The sequence below is a fragment of the Aquarana catesbeiana genome, linkage group LG07, assembly GCF_042186555.1.
Source record: "Aquarana catesbeiana isolate 2022-GZ linkage group LG07, ASM4218655v1, whole genome shotgun sequence".
NCBI lineage: Eukaryota > Metazoa > Chordata > Amphibia > Anura > Ranidae > Aquarana > Aquarana catesbeiana.
Genome location: NC_133330.1, coordinates 177,418,831 through 177,438,430, shown reverse-complemented (window position 1 = coordinate 177,438,430; position 19,600 = coordinate 177,418,831).

Here is a 19,600-nt window from a genome sequence, read left to right as displayed (position 1 = left end):
CTGTACAAGTTGGATATATGGTTCGTATGTATGAACTGTCATTTTTACCAGTGAAGAAAAACCCCTATGTATGTTTTGAAGGTGTAGTGTTTTGCACCACATTTCTTTAAAAAATTATAGTTTTTTTAAATTTTCCCAATCTCTTATCCATTTCAAACATCTGCAGTCTTTAGTTTTTTGTTTCCAGGCATAGGGAATTCAAATTTACACTTCATATTTGACAGTGCATGCTGCTAGCTGTAATGCCCCGTACACACGGTCGGATTTTCCGATGGAAAATTCCGATCGGAGCGTGTTGTCGGAAATTCCGACCGTGTGTGGGCTCCATCGGACATTTTCCATCGGATTTTCCGACACACAAAGTTGGAGAGCAGGAGATAAAATTTTCTGACAACAAAATCCGTTGTCGGAAATTCCGATCGTGTGTACACAAATCCGACGGACAAACTGCCACGCATGCTCAGAATAAATAAAGAGATGAAAGCTATTGGCCACTGCCCCGTTTATAGTCCCGACGTACATGTTTTACGTCACCGCGTTTAAAACGATCGGATTTTCCGACAACTTTGTGTGACCGTGTGTATGCAAGACAAGTTTGAGCCAACATCCGTCGGAAAAAATCCTAGGATTTTGTTGTCGGAATGTCCGAACAAAGTCCGACCGTGTGTACGGGGCATTAGACTAGTCCCCACTAACCAATCAGCATGGTTTCTGATCTCAGTGAATTCCATGAAATGATAATTATATAAAGTTTGTCAGTAAACAAATGTTTCATGGCTCTGGCTATTAAGAAACATATTTCTGTAGATATTCACAGTGAAAGGAAAAAATAATTTAAATCAAAGTACAGTGTTTAAAATAAATAAGAAGGGTATTTTAAAACAGTGTACCAAATATAAGCAGTATGCCTTTAAATGTGTCTACGTGTTTATTGATTAATGATCAGCAGTTGTGATAGGCAGATAAGAATATGTCACTTGCTGACTGCCTTACTTGGACAATAGGTCTTTACTTTGTCATTAAATAGCGAGGTTATGGCTGCAGCTAGCCATAACCCCCGCTATCATTTTCTCCCTCAGGCGCTGGTCTTTCTCATGAAAGTGGCCTGCTTTCCTGGTTTACCTGGTGATTCAGGAAGCCTGAAAACTCATCCAGCGGTGGCTGGGTACAGAGATGAGTAAAGGAAAGATGGCCTCTGCTCACCTCTATGCCTTACTCATTTCCAGTTCCGGCCACATGTAAACAAGGCCATTTTATTTTTTCTTAAGATTTTTTTAAATCTTTTGCTTTTAAGGCTACTTTCACTTTCATTGGGGCATTGGGGGCTTCGGCGTTAAAGCGCTGCTATTTTTAGCGGCGTCTTTGCAGAGATTTTCGGCCACTAGCGGGCTGCTTTTAACCCCCGCTAGCAGTCGAAAAAGGGTTAAAACCGCCAGCAAAGTGCCGCTGCCCATTGATTTCAAAGAGCAGGGGCGCGTTAGGAGCATTGTATACACCGCTCCTACAATGCTGAAAAGATGTGGCTTGCAGGACATTTTCTACCGTCCTGCCAGCACACCACTCCAGTGTGAAAGCACTCAGGCTTTCACACTGGAGTGAGAGGAGAGGCTCTTTACAGGCAGTATGCAGGTGCTATTTCTAGCGCTATAGTGCCTGTAAAGTGCCTCCGTGTGAAAGCAGCCTAAGAATAAAGGAGAGATTTGGGGACCTGTCATGCTGTATTGTTATCGCAAGGAGTGATAGCAATAAAAGTGATTTTTTTTAAAAGGGACAGTGTAAAAACTAAAGAAAATGTAATAAAATAGTAAATAAAAAAAAAATATTACCCCCAACTGTCACTGCATGCTCGCGTGCAATTGTAAATGCATATGTAGGTCACACCTACATATCTAACCGGTGTTCATACCACTCATGTGAGGTATCATCAGGAACGTCAGAGTGAGAGCAATAATTCTAGCACTAGAAATCCTCTGTAACTCTAAACTGGTAACCTGTATACATTTTAAAATCGTTGCCTATGAAGATTTTTAAGTGCCATAGTTTGCGCAATTTTTAAACAGGACATGTTAAGTATCTATTTATTTACTAAGCTTGTGACTTAAAAACGACCGTAGTTTTATTCTCTAGGGTCTCTGCTCAAAAAAATATATAATGTTTGGGGGTTCTAAGTAAATAGCTAGCAAAAAAAAAAAAAGATTTTTACAACAAGTGTCAGAAAAAGGCCTGGTCAGCAAGTGGAAAGGTTATTTTACTTTTGCTTATTTTCTTCCCCTATCACTATTATCTTTCACAAAATATCCTTGCTCCTCCTTACTACTTATAACTATACATTTTGTTTAATATTAAAACCTGGGAATTAGGGTTGAGTAACTTCATCAGGAATTTCTTAAATGTATCTTTTTAAAAAAGAATCCTTAACCACTTGCCGACCAGCCACCACAGTTACACTGCGGCAGGGCGGCTTCTTTGCGCAAATCGCCGTACCGGCATGGCGCTTTGTGCAATAGATACAGTGGGCATGCGCCCGCAGCGCCAGAGCCAGTGCATGTAGCCGGCAGCTGCGATGTCCGCCGGCCACCCGCGATCGCTCTACAGAGAGCCAGGACCTGGATCTGCCAGTGTAAACAAAGCAGATCCCCGTTCTGTCAGGGAAGAAGAGAGAGATTGTCTGTTCCTAGTGATTAGGAACAGCAATCTCTCTGTACTCTCAGTCAGTCCACTCACCCCACAGTTAGAATCACTCCCTAGGGAACACACTTAACCCCTTGATCGCCCCCTAGTATTAACCCCTTCCCTGCCAGTGTCATTTATACAGTAAGCAGTGCATTTTTATAGCACTGATCGCTGTATAAATGTCACTGGTCCCAAAAAAGTGTCAAAAGTGTTCGATCTGTCCGCACAATGTCAAAGTCCTGCTAAAAATTGCTGATCACACCATTACTAGTAAAAAAAAAAAATAATATTAATAATAATAATAATAATAATGCCATAAATCTATCCCCTATTTTGTAGATGCTATAATTTTTGCACAAACCAATCGATATGCGCTTATTGCAATTTTTTTTACCAAAAATATGTAGAAGAATACATATTGGCCTAAAAAAAGAAATTTGTTTCTTTTTTTTTAGCATTTTTTTAGGGATATTTATTATAGCAAAAAGTAAAATATATTGTTCTTTTTTCAAAATTGTCTTTTTTGTTTATAGCGCAAAAAATAAAAACCGCAGAGGTGATCAAAATCTATCCCCTATTTTGTAGATGCTATAATTTTTGCACAAACCAATCGATATGCCCTTATTGCAATTTTTTTTAACAAAAATATGTAGAAGAATACATATTGGCCTAAAAAAAGAAATTTGTTTCTTTTTTTTAGCATTTTTTTAGGGATATTTATTATAGCAAAAAGTAAAATATATTGTTCTTTTTTCAAAATTGTCTTTTTTGTTTATAGCCCAAAAAATAAAAACCGCAGAGGTGATCAAATACCACCACAAGAAAGCTCTATTTGTGGTAAAAAAAGACATCAATTTTGTTTGGGTACATTGCACGACCGCGCAATTGTCAGGTAGCCTCCCTGGCGGTTTTCCCGAGTGTGGCTCGGGGTTAAAAATCAGGACCATTAGCGGTAACCCCGAGCCACACTCGGGATTACATTGCAGGATCCTGGTGTGGCATTACTTACCTTGTCCCCGGGATCCTGTGATGTCCCCCGCAGTGTCCGCGGGCTATGTCCTCTGCCCGAAGCCTCTCTGTGCCAGGCTCCATTCCCTGCGAGCGTTGCGACGCAGGGGGCGGAGCCTGGCGGCAAATTAAAAAAAATGTCAAAATCATAACACATACAGTACTGTAATCTTACAGATTACAGTACTGTATGAAATGATTTCACTTCCCTTCTGTCCCCAGTGCTTTGGCCCATGCCCTGCATGCAGTTTTATGTGATATATACTGTTCTTTCTGCCTGGAAACTGGAGATTGTCCATAGCAACCAAAAAGTGTCCCTTTACGTCAAAAATGGCTTTAGACCAGCTAGAAAACAGCGATAATAAATTAGAACATTTGCAGAATTGAGCGATAGTGAATCGTGGGGTAATTTATTTTTTTACTATTTATTTTTATTTTTTTTAATTATTTATTTTTATTTATTATATTATAATTTATGTTTTTGTGTTTCAAACTTTATCATACCCGGAATATCTACTAGACTCTGGTTTGGACAGATTTAAGTGTGTTATTGTTAAGAATTACAGACCTACAATATAAAACGCCAAATTTTCATGCAAAATAATGGTACCGCTTTCAGCACCTAAAATCCGAAATAATCATACCGCCAGGGAGGTTAAAGCAATGCAGGGCCATATTGCAAAAAATGGCTTGGTCATTAAGGGGGTAAATCCTTCCGGGGCTGAAGTGGCTAAAGTGGTTGTAATCCCCAGTCATGAGATTTCAACTAAGCACATATATCTGTAGTGTTTACTTGTCTCTCTCCAAAAGCTCTAGATGTTGTTTCTCTCTGGTGCTTTGTTCCTCTGTTAACAGCATGAGTCACTTCTAAGAAATTTACCCGACAAATGAGATACATTTGTGATGAGGAGGGAGACAAGCACACAGCTTGTCTGTTCATACTACAGCTCCACATGTTCATCATTCCGCTGCCTATGTGGAGGAGGGATGTGTCCCTTTCCTCATATCAGTCCTCACACAGTGTATAAGAGCTGTACCTGCAGTTCTCCACCCCGAAGAATTTTTATCCCAAAACTGCACGTTTGAAGGGTTGTAAACAAGAGACGACTGCAGAAACAAACAAGTAAAACCTATGTAGGAGGATTTGTTTCATCTTTATTATCTGAGGCTATTCACTTCAATGGTTATATGAGAGGGTTTACAACCACTTTAGGGCAATATAGTCCTTACTCAGTACCTTAATCTCCTTGCAGGTAAAAAAATGTATATTTATTATTTTTTATATTAGGAGCCTGTAAAGCATTACACCCAGGATCAGCAGATCATGGGTGCAATTCCAGGCTCATGTAGACTGTCAGTGTAGGTGTCTGCATGTACCTCATACAGGCAGGCTATTACTGAATGACAGGAAACATCAATGAACTACCTAGAGTGCTTAGCAGCGCCCTGGTAGTTTATTGAAAATTTCAAGCCATCAGCCACAATGGCTGATGGTAGTTGTAGTTCTTCTATTCACAGAACTCTGTGAATTAATGAATGCAACTCCTGTACAAAGAAGGAAAGTTGGGACTGCAGTTTTGATTAATAAACACATCCTGTTTCTGGCTATTAAAATTATAGACAATAAAAGGATGACAAAAAAAATTCACAGTCCACTTGTATCTTAATTATATGATAATGTATTTTACATCATTAACAGTCTAATTGAGAATAACACATGCATTGATAGCAACAAAGCAAATATAAAGCCCCTTTAATCTGATATAAAGTTTAACATATTACTATTGGAGCCTGCTAAACTCTAAAGCCTCGTACACGTGATCGGATTTTCCGTAGACAAAACCTCTGACTTTTGTCTGAAGGCGTGTGCCTGGTTTTTGTCTTGCATACAAACGGTACACAATTGTTGGCCAACAAACAGGAATGTAGTGATGTACTAGACGTACTACGAGCTGAAAAAGAGGAAGTTCAATTGTCAGGCGCCACCCTCTGTGCTCCTTCTGCTAATTTTGTGTTAGTATAAGTTTGGTGAGTGTTGATTTGCGCTTTTCATTTCGCACTTTTCATTTAGCCCATTTCAGTTAGTTTCTGAATGGCCGTTCATCAACCAGCAATGTTGCTGAATCGGAGGAGATAATATGTTATTTATTATTGGCCTTGGAGTTATTGCTTTGACCAAAGTCCAGTCCAGGAACAGCAGGAAGGAGGATTTCTTAGCTTTTTTAATCAGTGATCAATTATGTCATGTGCCTTTGCTGCGGGAGCTCCATCAGAATAATGCTGATGATTTTAGGAATTATCTCCTGATGACGGACCCCACCTTTCACCAACTCTTGGCATTGTTGACCCCCTATATTAAGAAGCAGGACACATGCATGAGGCTTTTTTTTTTTTTTTTTGGTTGAATAATAATGATTTGATTAGTTATATTTTCTATATTTTTGGATACATAGAATGCACTTTTTGGTTAAGTTCTATTGGCAGATAGCATGTCTAATTTTATTTGTTTTTTTTTTTAATGCACAATAAAAAAATTGTAGAGAATAATACTCTGCTTTGTGTTTTACTTCAAATGACAGTTTGAGAGTAGGCAGTTACATTTTAAAAAATACAATGTAAAATTAACAAGGGACACCAACATGGTTGAATCTTTGATCTTAAACACTACAGGATAATGGTGTTGTGGTAACTTGTACAAAAAAAAGCATAATGATATTATTCTTGATATCACTAGAAAAAAAAGCCCTTGAAAATATGTTTGCCATAACTCCATCAGTATCACCAGCAAAGCAGCTTCATTATTATCCCATTAAATAAAGAAGAAGCGAATGTGAGCTGCATTCCGAGATTTCATAATTTGCCATGTCACGAATGTTAATTCTTCATTACGAAAGCTAGTTTACAAGACCGACCGCTTCCAGCTCGTCCTTGCATCAGAGCATGCCTGTTTGTACTTTGGACTTTTGTCCGACGGACTTGTGTACACAAGCTCGGAAAATCCGACAGCAGACATTTGTCTGTGGAAAATTTTAAAGCCTGCCATCCAACATTTGTCCATGGAAAATCCGACAACAATTGTCAGATGAAGTGTACAAATGGTCAGATTTTCCGACAACAGCCTGTCATCACACAATTCCCTTCGGAAAATCCGATCGTGTGTACGCAGCTTAAGACACATATTTATAAAGCAGCAAATGAGACATCCACTGAACATTCACTACAGGTGAATCAATCACTGAAATTTGGTGGTTGTTTGGAAAGTGCCACATTCTCTACTTTATAAATAGAAAGTATACCCCTCAGAGTAACACTAAAATTATTTTATTAAAGATAGAGTGAAGAGCAAGGTTCATAAAATGAATCTTTTTATAGAGACAAGAGCCCCAGCTGGGTTTCCTGCGATTAGCTGTCTGAGGCAGCCCCATGGAAAGCAATGGGAAGCTGCATGCTCCTGCAGCTAATCATGGCATTATAGTTGATCATGCAGCTATCACAGTCATTGGCCCTGCCTGCATCCAGGGACAACCACTCAACCACTCATATGTAATCACTGCACAAGCAATTACGTAAGCAATTAAGTAAGTGGTCATTGTCACGGAACGTCCCACACTCTGCTTGACTGCTTCCGTCAGTATACCACTTCCTCCCAGTCTGGATATAGATATCAGATATTCCAACCACTCATAAGCACAAAACAACATGAGACTTGCTTCACTTTTAACATGGACTGTTTTTATTAGAACCAAAATTACAAGTCTTTATATACCGTTAGAGGAGGTTCCCCCCTCCTGCTCATATTACTCTAACAATACAATTGTAACCTAATTAACATGAGCTAGTTTACTAAATCATTTACTCAGACTCAGAGATATGACCTTTAGGACACAGACTTGTGGTCACCGAGTTTCACACAGTAGTATAAACACAATAGCCGGAGCTAATTACAATTAACAATACAAACAACAATGAGTTGAATACTCTTATGCCGCGTACACACGGTCGGACTTTTCGTCTACAAAAGTCCAACGGACGCTGACGGACTAAAGCTGGCTGGTAATCCGATCGTGTGTGGGCTTCTCCGGACTTTCAACGGACTTTTTTAGCCTAAAATCCGACGGACTTTAGATTTGAAGCATGCTTCAAATCTTTACGTCGTAAGTACGACGGACCCCGAAGTCCGCTCGTCTGTATGCTAGTCCGACGGACAAAAACCCATGCTAGGGCAGCTATTGGCTACCGGCTATGAACTTCCTTATTTTAGTCCGGTGTACGTCATCACGTACGAATCCGTCGGACTTTTGTGTGGTCGTGTGTAGGCAAGTCCGTTCGTTAGAAAGTCTGCTGCAAGTCCGCTGAAAGTCCGCCGGAAGTCTGTCGGACAGGCTGTCGGACTTTTGTAGACGAAAAGTCCGACCGTGTGTACGCGGCATAAGAAGCTGTGGTAAGCCAGACTAGACTTATTTACAATAACCACATTATAGCAGACAACAAGACAGGTAGTTGGAGTTGATGATATTAGCATCTCCTCACAGTATGTGTCCCAACAGTATGAATCAGTCACTATTGCTAATATGGAAAATACAGGGTCCCCAGAGTCTGTGTGTCCTGGGGGACAAGGACCCAAATCCAAAGTAACAACACCTCAAGGGTACCCCAAATGCCAGGGCCCATAATCTGTAGGCAAGAGGCTGACATTTAGTCCTCTCCAAAAGCCTCTGTCCCGGGTGAGTCTGTCACATTTCTCCCCCATCAAAAGTTGACTAACAAGGTCCCAGACCTCCATCTGGTCTGGACATGAATTAGTCAGGCAGAGTGAACTCACAAAGTCTGTCCACATGATCGCCTTTCTTGGCTGCAAGGAATAGTTGACCTCAGTAGGTGTGGGGCAGAGGTCGTTGACTCTCTGTCCGGCTGTCAGCGCTTCAGCTGGGTGGCGTTTACCATTCCATGGCTTGGCCTGTTGCTGGGCAGAGGGGCCCACTGTCCCAGTTCCCTGAAGCTGAGAAGAAACTGTAGGTGCTAGGCAGAGGCCAGCAGCGCTCTGCCCTGTTGCCAGTGATTCAGCTGGGAGTAACAGCTCCACTACATCAGCTTGTTGTCGGAGAAAGGGGCCGACTGCCCCGGCTCCCTGGATCTCCACAGTTGTTGCCGGTGCTAGGCAGAGGTTGGTAGCACTCTGCCCTGTTGCCAGCACTTCTGCTGGGGACTTCAAATCCTCTACTTCGCGCTAACCGTTGGGGCAGGAGGCTGGATTCCTCCACTCCCAAACTGTGTAGCTGCCATTGGCGAGGTGGGCCGACTGCTTCCTCTTCCATTCCCTCATCTGGCTGCTGGGACGACATGTCTGTGGTACTGTCTCCCAGGTACACGGATCTTTGCTGGGGAGGAAAGACCGCTTCCTCTACCCTGGCCAACTGTTGGGGAGGGACGAAGAACACCTCCTCTCCCTTCTCCCCTGTATCTGCTGCTGGGAAATGATTGCCACCTTTTAATCCTGACCCCAGATGTGGGGCAGAGGTCTTGGACCTTCTGTCTGGTGACCAGCACTTCAGCTGGGGAAGTTTCCTGTAACTCCACAGATACTGCTGTTGGTGCTGGGCAGAGCACAGTGAAGTTTGGCCCTAATACCAGCTCTTCTGCTGGAGGCTCATCAGGTTGTTCTTCTTCAGCAGAAAAGTCTATCAAATCCCCTGTCTCTATAACTGGTGTCTGGGGATAGAGGTTCACCATCTCCTGTCCGTGGAACTCAGAAGATGCAATCAGTGCTGAGCAGAGCACAGTGACGTTTGGCCCTAATACCAGCTCTTCTGCTGGAGGCTCATCAGGTTGTTCTTCTTCAGCAGAAAAGTCTATCAAATCCCCTGCCTCTGCAACTGGTATCTGGGGATAGAGATTCACCATCTCCTGTCCATGGAACCCAGAAGATGCTATTGGTGCTGGGCAGAGGTTAGCAGAGCTCTGCCCTGTTGTCAGCACTTCAGCTTTGGGGATGGCAATCTCCAGATTTTCCACTGCTGATTCTCTGGCATGCTGCTGGACAGGCACATTCCTCCATCCAAGATCATCCCATGCAGACAGGATCATCAAGGTCAGTCAGCACTTGCTGCATCCACCATAAGACCTCCGCCTCCATAGCTGCGGGGGCAGGTTGGAAAAGCACACTATTACTCTGCCACATTGCCGACTCTTCAGCCAGGATTTCAGGGTTGCCAACTGGTATTTCCTAATAGTGACAGGCAAAGGGAGCCCAGCCCTGGCACTGAGCAAAGTCTAGCAGCCGTCTGTAGGTGATCTCCAGCTCCCATTCCTGAAAGGCCAGAAACTCTATATCTTCCAGTGCCCAGTGCACTTCCTGCCCTTATCCACACCTTCAGGTATGATTTTTCCCACTTTCATCATTCACTTTTTCACTTTTCTGATTCTCTTTTTGACCGCTTTAATCTCCTCTTTCTTCAGCTTCCATCTGTATTTTCTCCTCCCTCTGTTTCATTGCTCTCTTCCTTTCTCCCTTCCCTCATTCCTCCTCTCTTCTTTCTCCTTCTTCCTAGATTTTCCTCCTCTCCTCTTTTCATTCCCCCTTTTTCCCTTCCCCCTCTGTTTCATTATCCGTTTTCCTTTTCCTTTTCCTCTCTGTCTTTTTTTCTTTTCTTCTTTTTTCCCCACTTATTCCCCATCTTACATTTTTTTTCCTCTCTAATGTCACACTCAATTTAATTTAATTATCCACACTCACTCCCTACACTTGGTTGTTTTTTTAGGTTGGAATCCTTTCCATTTTTTCCCTCCTCTCCATGAGGTAACTTTCACCACCCCTTCATTCTGTTCCCCTACACTGCTCCAGTCTGGGGGGCTCTCTGCGATGGGGTTGCCGCCGGGATATGCCCCCTCAGCTTCGGACCCTGGCAATCTGGTTGGTTAGGCGTGTGGGGCCACGCTTCCTCTGCGCATACGTGCTGTAAGTCCATGTTTTAAGTGAAAAATGAGAAAGGTATGTTCCACCACTACCCATTTTGCCTTTCAAATGATTCAATACTGCTATCTCCCCTATTCATAGGTGGTTACTACGGTTATGCTCCTGATGAGTGACTATAAGGTCCCGAAATGGCATAGAGCTTACAACTACCGTTATGTGCACACAATGATCAATCCATGAGTATGAACGTTAATAATTTCTTGTATATTTATGTTTGTAACAGAAATCTTGTCGGAATGTATTTTCTTGATGACTACAGATAATTCTTATAGAGCTATGTGCCAACATATGTAGAGCTATGTGCCTAAATATGTAAATATATGAATTCTTGTATCATTTTATAAATAAATCACATTCTTATTCAATTCATACTTCTGCTCCCTTGTGCCTCATTCAAAGTCCTGCACCTGTTCTCTCCTAATTCTATTATTTGACCAGGATGGAGGAGGGGTTTTGAACGGCCCCACTATCCTCATGCAAAGTCCCAAAATGCATTTTTTTATCCTCTTAGATTAAACTAAATAGGGATGGAGACACAAGGTCGCATTCATGAGTATCATATTTTGTTTTATTTTGCATTTTATTTTTCATTCAATATTTCTATCTCAATTGCCCATTTCTCATATATTATATAAAGTTTATTTATTAACTATTCTGATTCCTCTTATTGAACAAATATTGGGTTATTAATTGATTCGTTTTATCCTCTGAAATGCTGGGGCTCTCCTTGTGTGTGCGTTTGGGTGGCTCTGGCCGCTGCTTGTCCTGGCCGGCTATTCCTTGCTATGTCCTGAAGCTGCGACGCGCACTGTGACTTGATCCCCCCACCCCTTTCCTTTTAACTAGGACGGGCGGGATCCTCCCCACTGCGCGTCAACATCATGCTTCTCGCGCCGGCTGTTTGGTGTCCTCGTGGCGCCTTATAGCGGCAGCTTGAGACAACACTCTCTAGCGCTTGGTGGGCTCGTTGGCAGACCTACGACCGGCCAGTCTAGATGTCTAGCTGGCTGAATCAGGGCGCTTCCCAGCCCCCCTTTGGGCAGCTGGTGCCTGACGTTGGGGGCTCTTTCCTTGGCGGCGACCCCCGCGGTGTCCTCTCCCAGTTTGGGATCCCACCTGCTGCTTTTCCCCACCACTCACTTGCAACCACAAGTCTGCCGGCAGTCCTGCCCTTATCCACACCTTCAGGTATGATTTTTCCCACTTTCATCATTCACTTTTTCACTTTTCTGATTCTCTTTTTGATCGCTTTAATCTCCTCTTTCTTCAGCTTCCATCTGTATTCTCTCCTCTCTCTGTTTCATTGCTCTCTTCCTTTCTCCCTTCCCTCATTCCTCCTCTCTTCTTTCTCCTTCTTCCTAGATTTTCCTCCTCTCCTCTTTTCATTCCCCCTTTTTCCCTTCCTCCTCTGTTTCCTTATCCGTTTTACTTTTCCTTTTCCTCTCTGTCTTTTTTTCTTTTCTTCTTTTTTCCCCACTTATCCCCCATCTTACATTTTTTTTTCTCTCTAATGTCACACTCAATTTAATTTAATTACCCACACTCACTCCCTACACTTGGTTGTTTTTTTAGGTTGGAATCCTTTCCACTTTTTCCCTCCTCTCCATGAGGTCACTTTCACCACCCCTTCATTCTGTTTCCCTACACCGCTCCAGTCTGGGGGGCTCTCTGCGATGGTGTTGCCGCCGGGATATGCCCCCTCAGCTTTGGACCCTGGCAATCTGGATGGTTGGGCATGTGGGGCCACGCTTCCTCTGCGCATACATGCTGTAAGTCCATGTTTTTAGTGAAAAATTAGAAAGTTATGTTCCACCACTACCCATTTTGCCTTTCAAATCATTCAATACTGCTATCTCCCCTATTCATAGGTGGTCACTACGGTTATGCTCCTGATGAGTGACTATAAGGTCCCGAAACGGCGTAGAGCTTACAACTACCGTTATGTGCACACAATGATCAATCCATGCATATGAACGTTCCTAATTTCTTGTATATTTATGTTTGTAACAGAAATCCTTGTCGGAATGTATTTTCTTGATGACTACAGATAATTCTTATAGAGCTATGTGCCAACATATGTAGAGCTATGTGCCTAAATATGTAAATATATGAATTCTTGTATCATTTTATAAATAAATCACATTCTTATTCAATTCATACTTCTGCTCCCTTGTGCCTCATTCAAAGTCCCGCACCTGTTCTCTCCTAATTCTAGCACTTCCGAGATGTTCAGTAGCCCTTCTCTGAAATCCATGATTTCGTCCAACTGCCACTCGAAATCACTCCCAAAGTTAGGGTCCCCTGTCAGCTTCACATACAACAGTCCCAGGCCACCGTAGCTTAAGCCTTCCATTGGGCTGCTTGGGATATATGCCACCGGAGGGCTCTGTAGCTCTCATCCAGCTTCATCTCTGCCCAGACCAGCCTGCTTAATTCAGCTGTCTGCTCCTTGTGCGTTTTTTCTCCCAAAAACAGCACCCGCAATCCATACTGTGAACGGTACCTTTCCTGGATGGAGGGGAGAACTTTTCCCTGGTGTCGCTGCTCACGGGCTAGCGCTTCTTTCCAGAGTTTGCAGCGAATAGAATCAAACCATCCCAGCAGGACCTGCTCTGGTACTGGTCCTCCGTGCTGTATCTGCATCTCTCGCAACCTCCTTCTGAATTCCTCTTCCATGGCGGCTGGTGTCTGTACCTCTCCTCTCCTGCTATCTGGACCTTGGATCCAGGTGGAAGTTTTAATGTCCCAGACTGCAGGAAGCGTCCCGCTGCTTGCCACCAATGTCACGGAACGTCCCACACTCCGCTTGAGTGCTTCCGACAGTATACCACTTCCTCCCAGTCTAGATATAGATATCAGATATTCCAACCGCTCATAAGCACAAAACAAGATGAGACTTGTTTCACTACTAACATGGACTGTTTTTATTAGAACCAAAATTACAAGTCTTTATATACCGTTAGAGGAGGTTCCCCCCTCCTGCTCATATTACTCTAACAATACAACTGTAACCTAATTAACATGAGCTAGTTTACTAAATCATTTACCCAGACTAGGTGACTCAGAGATATGACCTTTAGGACACCGAGCTTCACACAGTAGTGTAAACGCAATAGCAGGAGCTAATTACAATTAACAATACAAACAACAATGAGTAGAATACTCTTAGAAGCTGTGGTAAGCCAGACTAGACTTATTTACAATAAACACATTATAGCAGACAACAAGACAGGTAGTTGGAGTTGATGATATTAGCATATCCTCACAGTATGTGTCCCAACAGTATGAATCAGTCACTATTGCTAATATGGCAAATACAGGGTCCCCAGAGTCTGTGTGTCCTGGCGGTCAAGGACCCGAATCCAAAGTAACAACACCTCAAGGGTACCCCAAATGTAGGTAAGAGGCTGACATTCAGTCCCCTGCAAAAGCCTCTGTCCCGGGTGAGTCTGTCACAGTCATGATTAGCTGTGGGTGATTACAAGGCTTACTTTGGTTGGAGTCCATAGTGCAGAGATGTATGCTCACCCTTGCAAATACACACAGCCCACATTAAATAGGTAAAAGGCTATCTGGGCTTGAAATCTGAGCACAGGGGCTTGACAGGGAATTTATCAAAGGATTGTCGAGGTGAAGCCGTAGTCAGGGATTCCAGAAGTCAGATTTAACAATGAACAGAGCCGGGGTCAGTCTTGGAACACTGAAACTTGAAAATAAGAATACAGGAAACCAGGAACCTTTGGCAATACAAGAGACAAAGAACTGACACAGTTCTTAGGGTGAGGCAATGTTTTATAGCCAGCTGATTTGATAAACTGCCTCAGCTGAAGCAGGAGTGACATGTGCTAATTGCAAAGCAAGATCCAGAGTATAGCCCTCAGTGCTGCATGCAGGACAAGGCATAGCTGGAAACCAGGCTGAATAATGAACTGAGGTGTGGCTCAGAGGTAATAGAGCAGGAGCAGTACACAGAAAATCCTGGGTTCACTACCTCCTTGAGCCACTTGGGGCATGACCACACCTGGCTGTTTGCATGGCACGGTAGAAATTGTGACAGTTCCACCCCTTAGAAATGCCCTCTGGGTGTGAACAGGTAGTTTGTCATAGGCATCCATGCCATATGTACAGTCTTCATCTAGTTCATGAGGCAACAATGCACTAACGGTAGTGTTAGAAGACCTTTCCTTATTCCCTTTGGGCATTGTTGCTTTTGAGGTTCTTGCAGGGGAGACATTCATCACTTGCAAAGCTTTTTCAAACATCTCCAGTTCCTGCTTACAGACTATGGTGCCATTCGAGGCATACATGCAGCCAGGTGGTAGAACTTCCTTGGCAGGACAGGATGATGTTACTGCACTTACCACTATAGAGCTTGGGATAACTACAGAAACTGGTTTGTTGTCAGAAGGTTGCATAGTTGCCTCTAGGCCATATGGTAAGCGCTTCTCAGGGGTATTGGTTTCGGGTTCCTGACGGACACTAGTATCGTTAACCACCGTAGTCTGGATACCCACTTGTGTCATTGAACATGGACAGGTCTAACAGCAACCTTGGCAATTTACGGGCTGATAAGCAGGGATAGCAGGATGGATCCTAATAGTACCCACTTGAAGAACCTTTGGCCAAGGTGGGCGAGTTGAGCGAGTTGGGCAGAGAGAGATAAAGTGCCCTCTTTCTCCACAAAGACCACAGCCTCTCCTACGCTCTCTTTCACCTTTAGACAGCTTGGACTGAAGGACGCCGATCTTCATGGGTTCCTCATCTTCCAGGGTAGGTGTGTATACAGTATCTCATAAAAGTGGGTACACCCCTCACATTTTTGTAAATATTTTATTCTTTTCATGTGACAACACTGAAGAAATGACACTTTGATACAATGTAAAGTAGTGAGTGTACAGCTTGTATAACAGTGTAATTTTGCTGTCCCCTCAAAATAACTCAACACACAGCCATTAATGTCTAAACCACTGGCAACAAAAGTGAGTACATCCCTAAGTGAAAATGTCCAAATTTGGCCCAAAGTGTCAATATTTTGTGTGGCCACCATTATTTTCCAGCACTGCCTTAACCCTCTTGGGCATGGAGTTCACCAGAGCTTCACAGGTTGCCACTGAAGTCCTCTTCCACTCCTCTATAATGACACTACGGAGCTGATGGATGTTAGAGACCTTGCTCTCCTCCATCTTCCGTTTGAGGATGCCCCACAGATGCTCAATAGGGTTTTCTGGAGACATGCTTGGCCCATCCATCATCTTTATCCTCAGCTCCTTTAGCAAGACAGTGGTCATCTTGGAGGTGTGTTTGGGGTCGTTATCATGTTGAAAAATTGCCTTGTGGCCCAGTCTCTGGAGGGAGGGGATCATGCTCTGCTTCAGTATGTCACAGTACATGTTGGCATTCATGGTTTCCTCAATGAACAGTAGCTCCCCAGTGCCAGCAGCACTTATGCAGCCCCAGACCATGACACTCCCACCACCATGCTTGACTGTAGGCAAAACACACTTGTCTTTGTACTCCTCACCTGGTTGCTGCCACACATACTTGACACCATCTGAACCAAATAAGTTCATCTTGGTCTCATCAGACCACAGGACATGGTTCCAGTAATCCATGTTCTTAGTCTGCTTGTCTTCAGCAAACTGCGGGCTTTCTTGTGCATCATCTTTAGAAGAGGCTTCCTTCTGGGACGACAGCCATGTAGACCAATTTGATGCAGTGTGCGGCGTATGGTTTGAGCACTGACAGGATGACCCCCCACCCCTTCAACCTCTGCAGCAATGCTGGCAGCACTCATATGATGCTGAGCACATGCACTCAACTTCTTTGGTCGACCATGGTGAAGCCTGTTCTGAGTGGAGCCTGTCCTGTTAAACCACTGTATGGTCTTGGCCACCATTCTGCAGCTCAGTTTCAGGGTCTTGCCAATCTTCTTATAGCCTAGCCATCTTAATGTAGAGTAACAATTCTTTTTTTTCAGATCCTCAGAGAGTTCTTTGCCATGAGGTGCCATGTTGAACTTCCAGTGACCAGTATGAGAGAGTGAGAGTGATAACACAAAATTTAACACACCTGCTCCCAATTCACACCTGAGACCTTGTAACACTAATGAGTCACATGACACCGGGGAGGGAAAAATTGGGCCCAATTTGGACATTTTCACTTAGGGGTGTACTCACTTTTGTTGCCAGTGGTTTAGACATTAATGGCTGTGTGTTGAGTTATTTTGAGGGGACAGCAAATTTACACTGTTATACAAGCTGTACACTCACTATTACTTTATAGCAAAGTGTATTAACTTTTGTGAGATACTGTATATCCTCAGGAGCATCTAGGCTTTGTGGCTTTAGAGCTTCATAGCTTGGCACGTACTGGAATGGCTTGAAGTAGTATCTGTACAGGGTATTCCTGTTCCTGGGTCCCTGTAGGCCACGTGAACTAGGAGCAGACTTGGGAACCCTGGTTTACTTTAAAACTGTAATGTGAGAGTCCAGGGCAAACATGAATGCTTCTCAGCTGTCCAAAACTGGACTCCTTTCCTGTAGTAGTTGATGAGCCCATGTTATGATTTGCCCAGTAAGCAGGTTGATGGTAGCACGGACCTTTATATAATCGATGGCATATGACCAAGGCTTAAGAGCAAACAACAGCTTGCAATCCATCCTAAAACACAAGAAGGATGCACAACTACCGTCAAACCTCTGTGGCATCACAACAAATGGTTCAGGACATGCTGGTTCCGGGGCTGGGCGTACTGTAGTTTGAAACAACAGGACTTCTTGCTGCAGCTCTGAAACGGTCTGGCCCAAGCTGGAGACTTTCTGAGCAAGGGAGATGAGCATCTTGAACATCTCTGCGGACTCCATGAGGGTCAGTTCATTATGTAATGGCTTACCTTGGTTGGAGTCCATAGTGCAGAGAGTCCACCCTTGCAAATACACACAGCCCACATTAAATAGGTAAAAGGCTATCTGGGCTTGAAATCTGAGCACAGGGGCTTGACAGGGAATTTATCAAAGGATTGTCGAGGTGAAGCCGTAGTCAGGGATTCCAGAAGTCAGATTTAACAATGAACAGAGCCGGGGTCAGTCTTGGAACACTGAAACTTGAAAATAAGAATACAGGAAACCAGGAACCTTTGGCAATACAAGAGACAAAGAACTGACACAGCTCTTAGGGTGAGGCAATGTTTTATAGCCAGCTGATTTGATAAACTGCCTCAGCTGAAGCAGGAGTGACATGTGCTAATTGCAAAGCAAGATCCAGAGTATAGCCCTCAGTGCTTCATGCAGGACAGGGCATAGCTGGAAACCAGGCTGAATAATGAGCTGAGGTGTGACTCAGAGGTAATACAGCAGGAGCAGTACACAGAAAGTCATGGGTTCAATGCCACCTTGAGCCACTTGGGGCATTATCATGCCTGGCCATTTGCATGGCGTGGTAGAAACCGTAACAGGGAGCTGGTAGCTTCTTATTGCTTTCAGTGGAGGTTCCATGTTCAGCCAATTGCAGGAACCCCTGGGTTCTTGCATCTAAATGGAGAGCGGTTGCATTTGCAGGCGTGAATGTGCCTTTTAGAAAAGTCTGCTGTGCTGTTTTGGACTCTCCTCCCAAACTTTAACAGTTTGTGATCCCAAATGAAGAGTGTGTCTTTGCATGTTGCAGCTTTTACCTGACAGGGCAGTTGAACAGAAATTGATTAGTAGATCAACTTCTGTTCAACCACAGTGGTTGCACGTAGATCAAATTTGGCCGGTGCCTGCTGAACCTCTTAAATTTCGATCCATGTATGGCCAGCTTTGACCACAGCATATCAGTACTGCTTGGATAAGAAAAAGGGAGTGGATTGCTTAAGACTTTGTCCTAAAAAGATTAACGGTAATTACAAAGGTATCATGTGTAGGGATGAGTCGAACACCCCCTGGTTCGGTTCGCGGCAGAACATGCGAACAGACCAAAAATTTGTGCGAACGCGCGAACCCTGTTAAAGTCTATGGGACTCGAACGTGAAAAATCAAAAGTGCTAATTTTAAAGGCTAATATGCAAGTTATTGTCATAAAAAAGTGTTTAGGGACCTGGGTCATGCCCCAGGGGACATGTGTCAATGCAAAAAAAAAGTTTTAAAAACGGCAGTTTTTTCTAGAGCAGTAATTTTAATAACGCTTAAAGTGAAGCAATAAAAGTGTAATATTCCTTTAAATATCGTGCCTGGGGGGTGTCTATAGTATGCCTGTAAAGTGGCGCATTTTTCCCGTGTTTAGAACAGTCCCTGCACAAAATGACATTTCTAAAGGAAAAAAAGTAATTTAAAACTGCTTGCAGCTGTAATGTAATGTTGCCCCCCCAGCCCACTACCGGGCCCTTTGGGTCTGGTATGGATATTAAGGGGAACCCCACACCCAAATAAAAAAAAGGCGTGGGGCCCCCAGGCCCTATAAACTCTGAACATCAGTATACAGACAGTGCCTGGGTTACAAACAAGATAGAGACTGTAGGTTTGTTCTTAAGTTGAATCTATTTGTAATTTGGAACAGGTACATTTTTTAAGTGTAGCTCAAGCCCAAATATCTATTTTTAAGCTTTTTGTATAATATAGGGCAGGGTTATCACCCCTGTAGCATTTTCTTTGCTGTCTGAGCCCCTGTTCAGAAGATTTCACCTCACTTTCTGTCCCAATGACAATTGGACTTTGAAAATGTTGGGTTATTAGGGAAACAAGGATTGGTGATAAAGCATCAATGGAGAGACATTTTTTCCCATAATAACTCTTACAGGAGAGAATTTCCCTTCCTAGGGATAGATTTCCTCTCACTTCCTGTTGTCTCCCTCCGTTTGTAAGTAGGAGTCGTTTGTAAGTCGGATGTTTGAAAATAGGGGACCGCCTGTATATACTATACGGCCTGCCCTATGCACTCTACGGAAAATTGGGCCTTAGGTGTTGGTGGTAC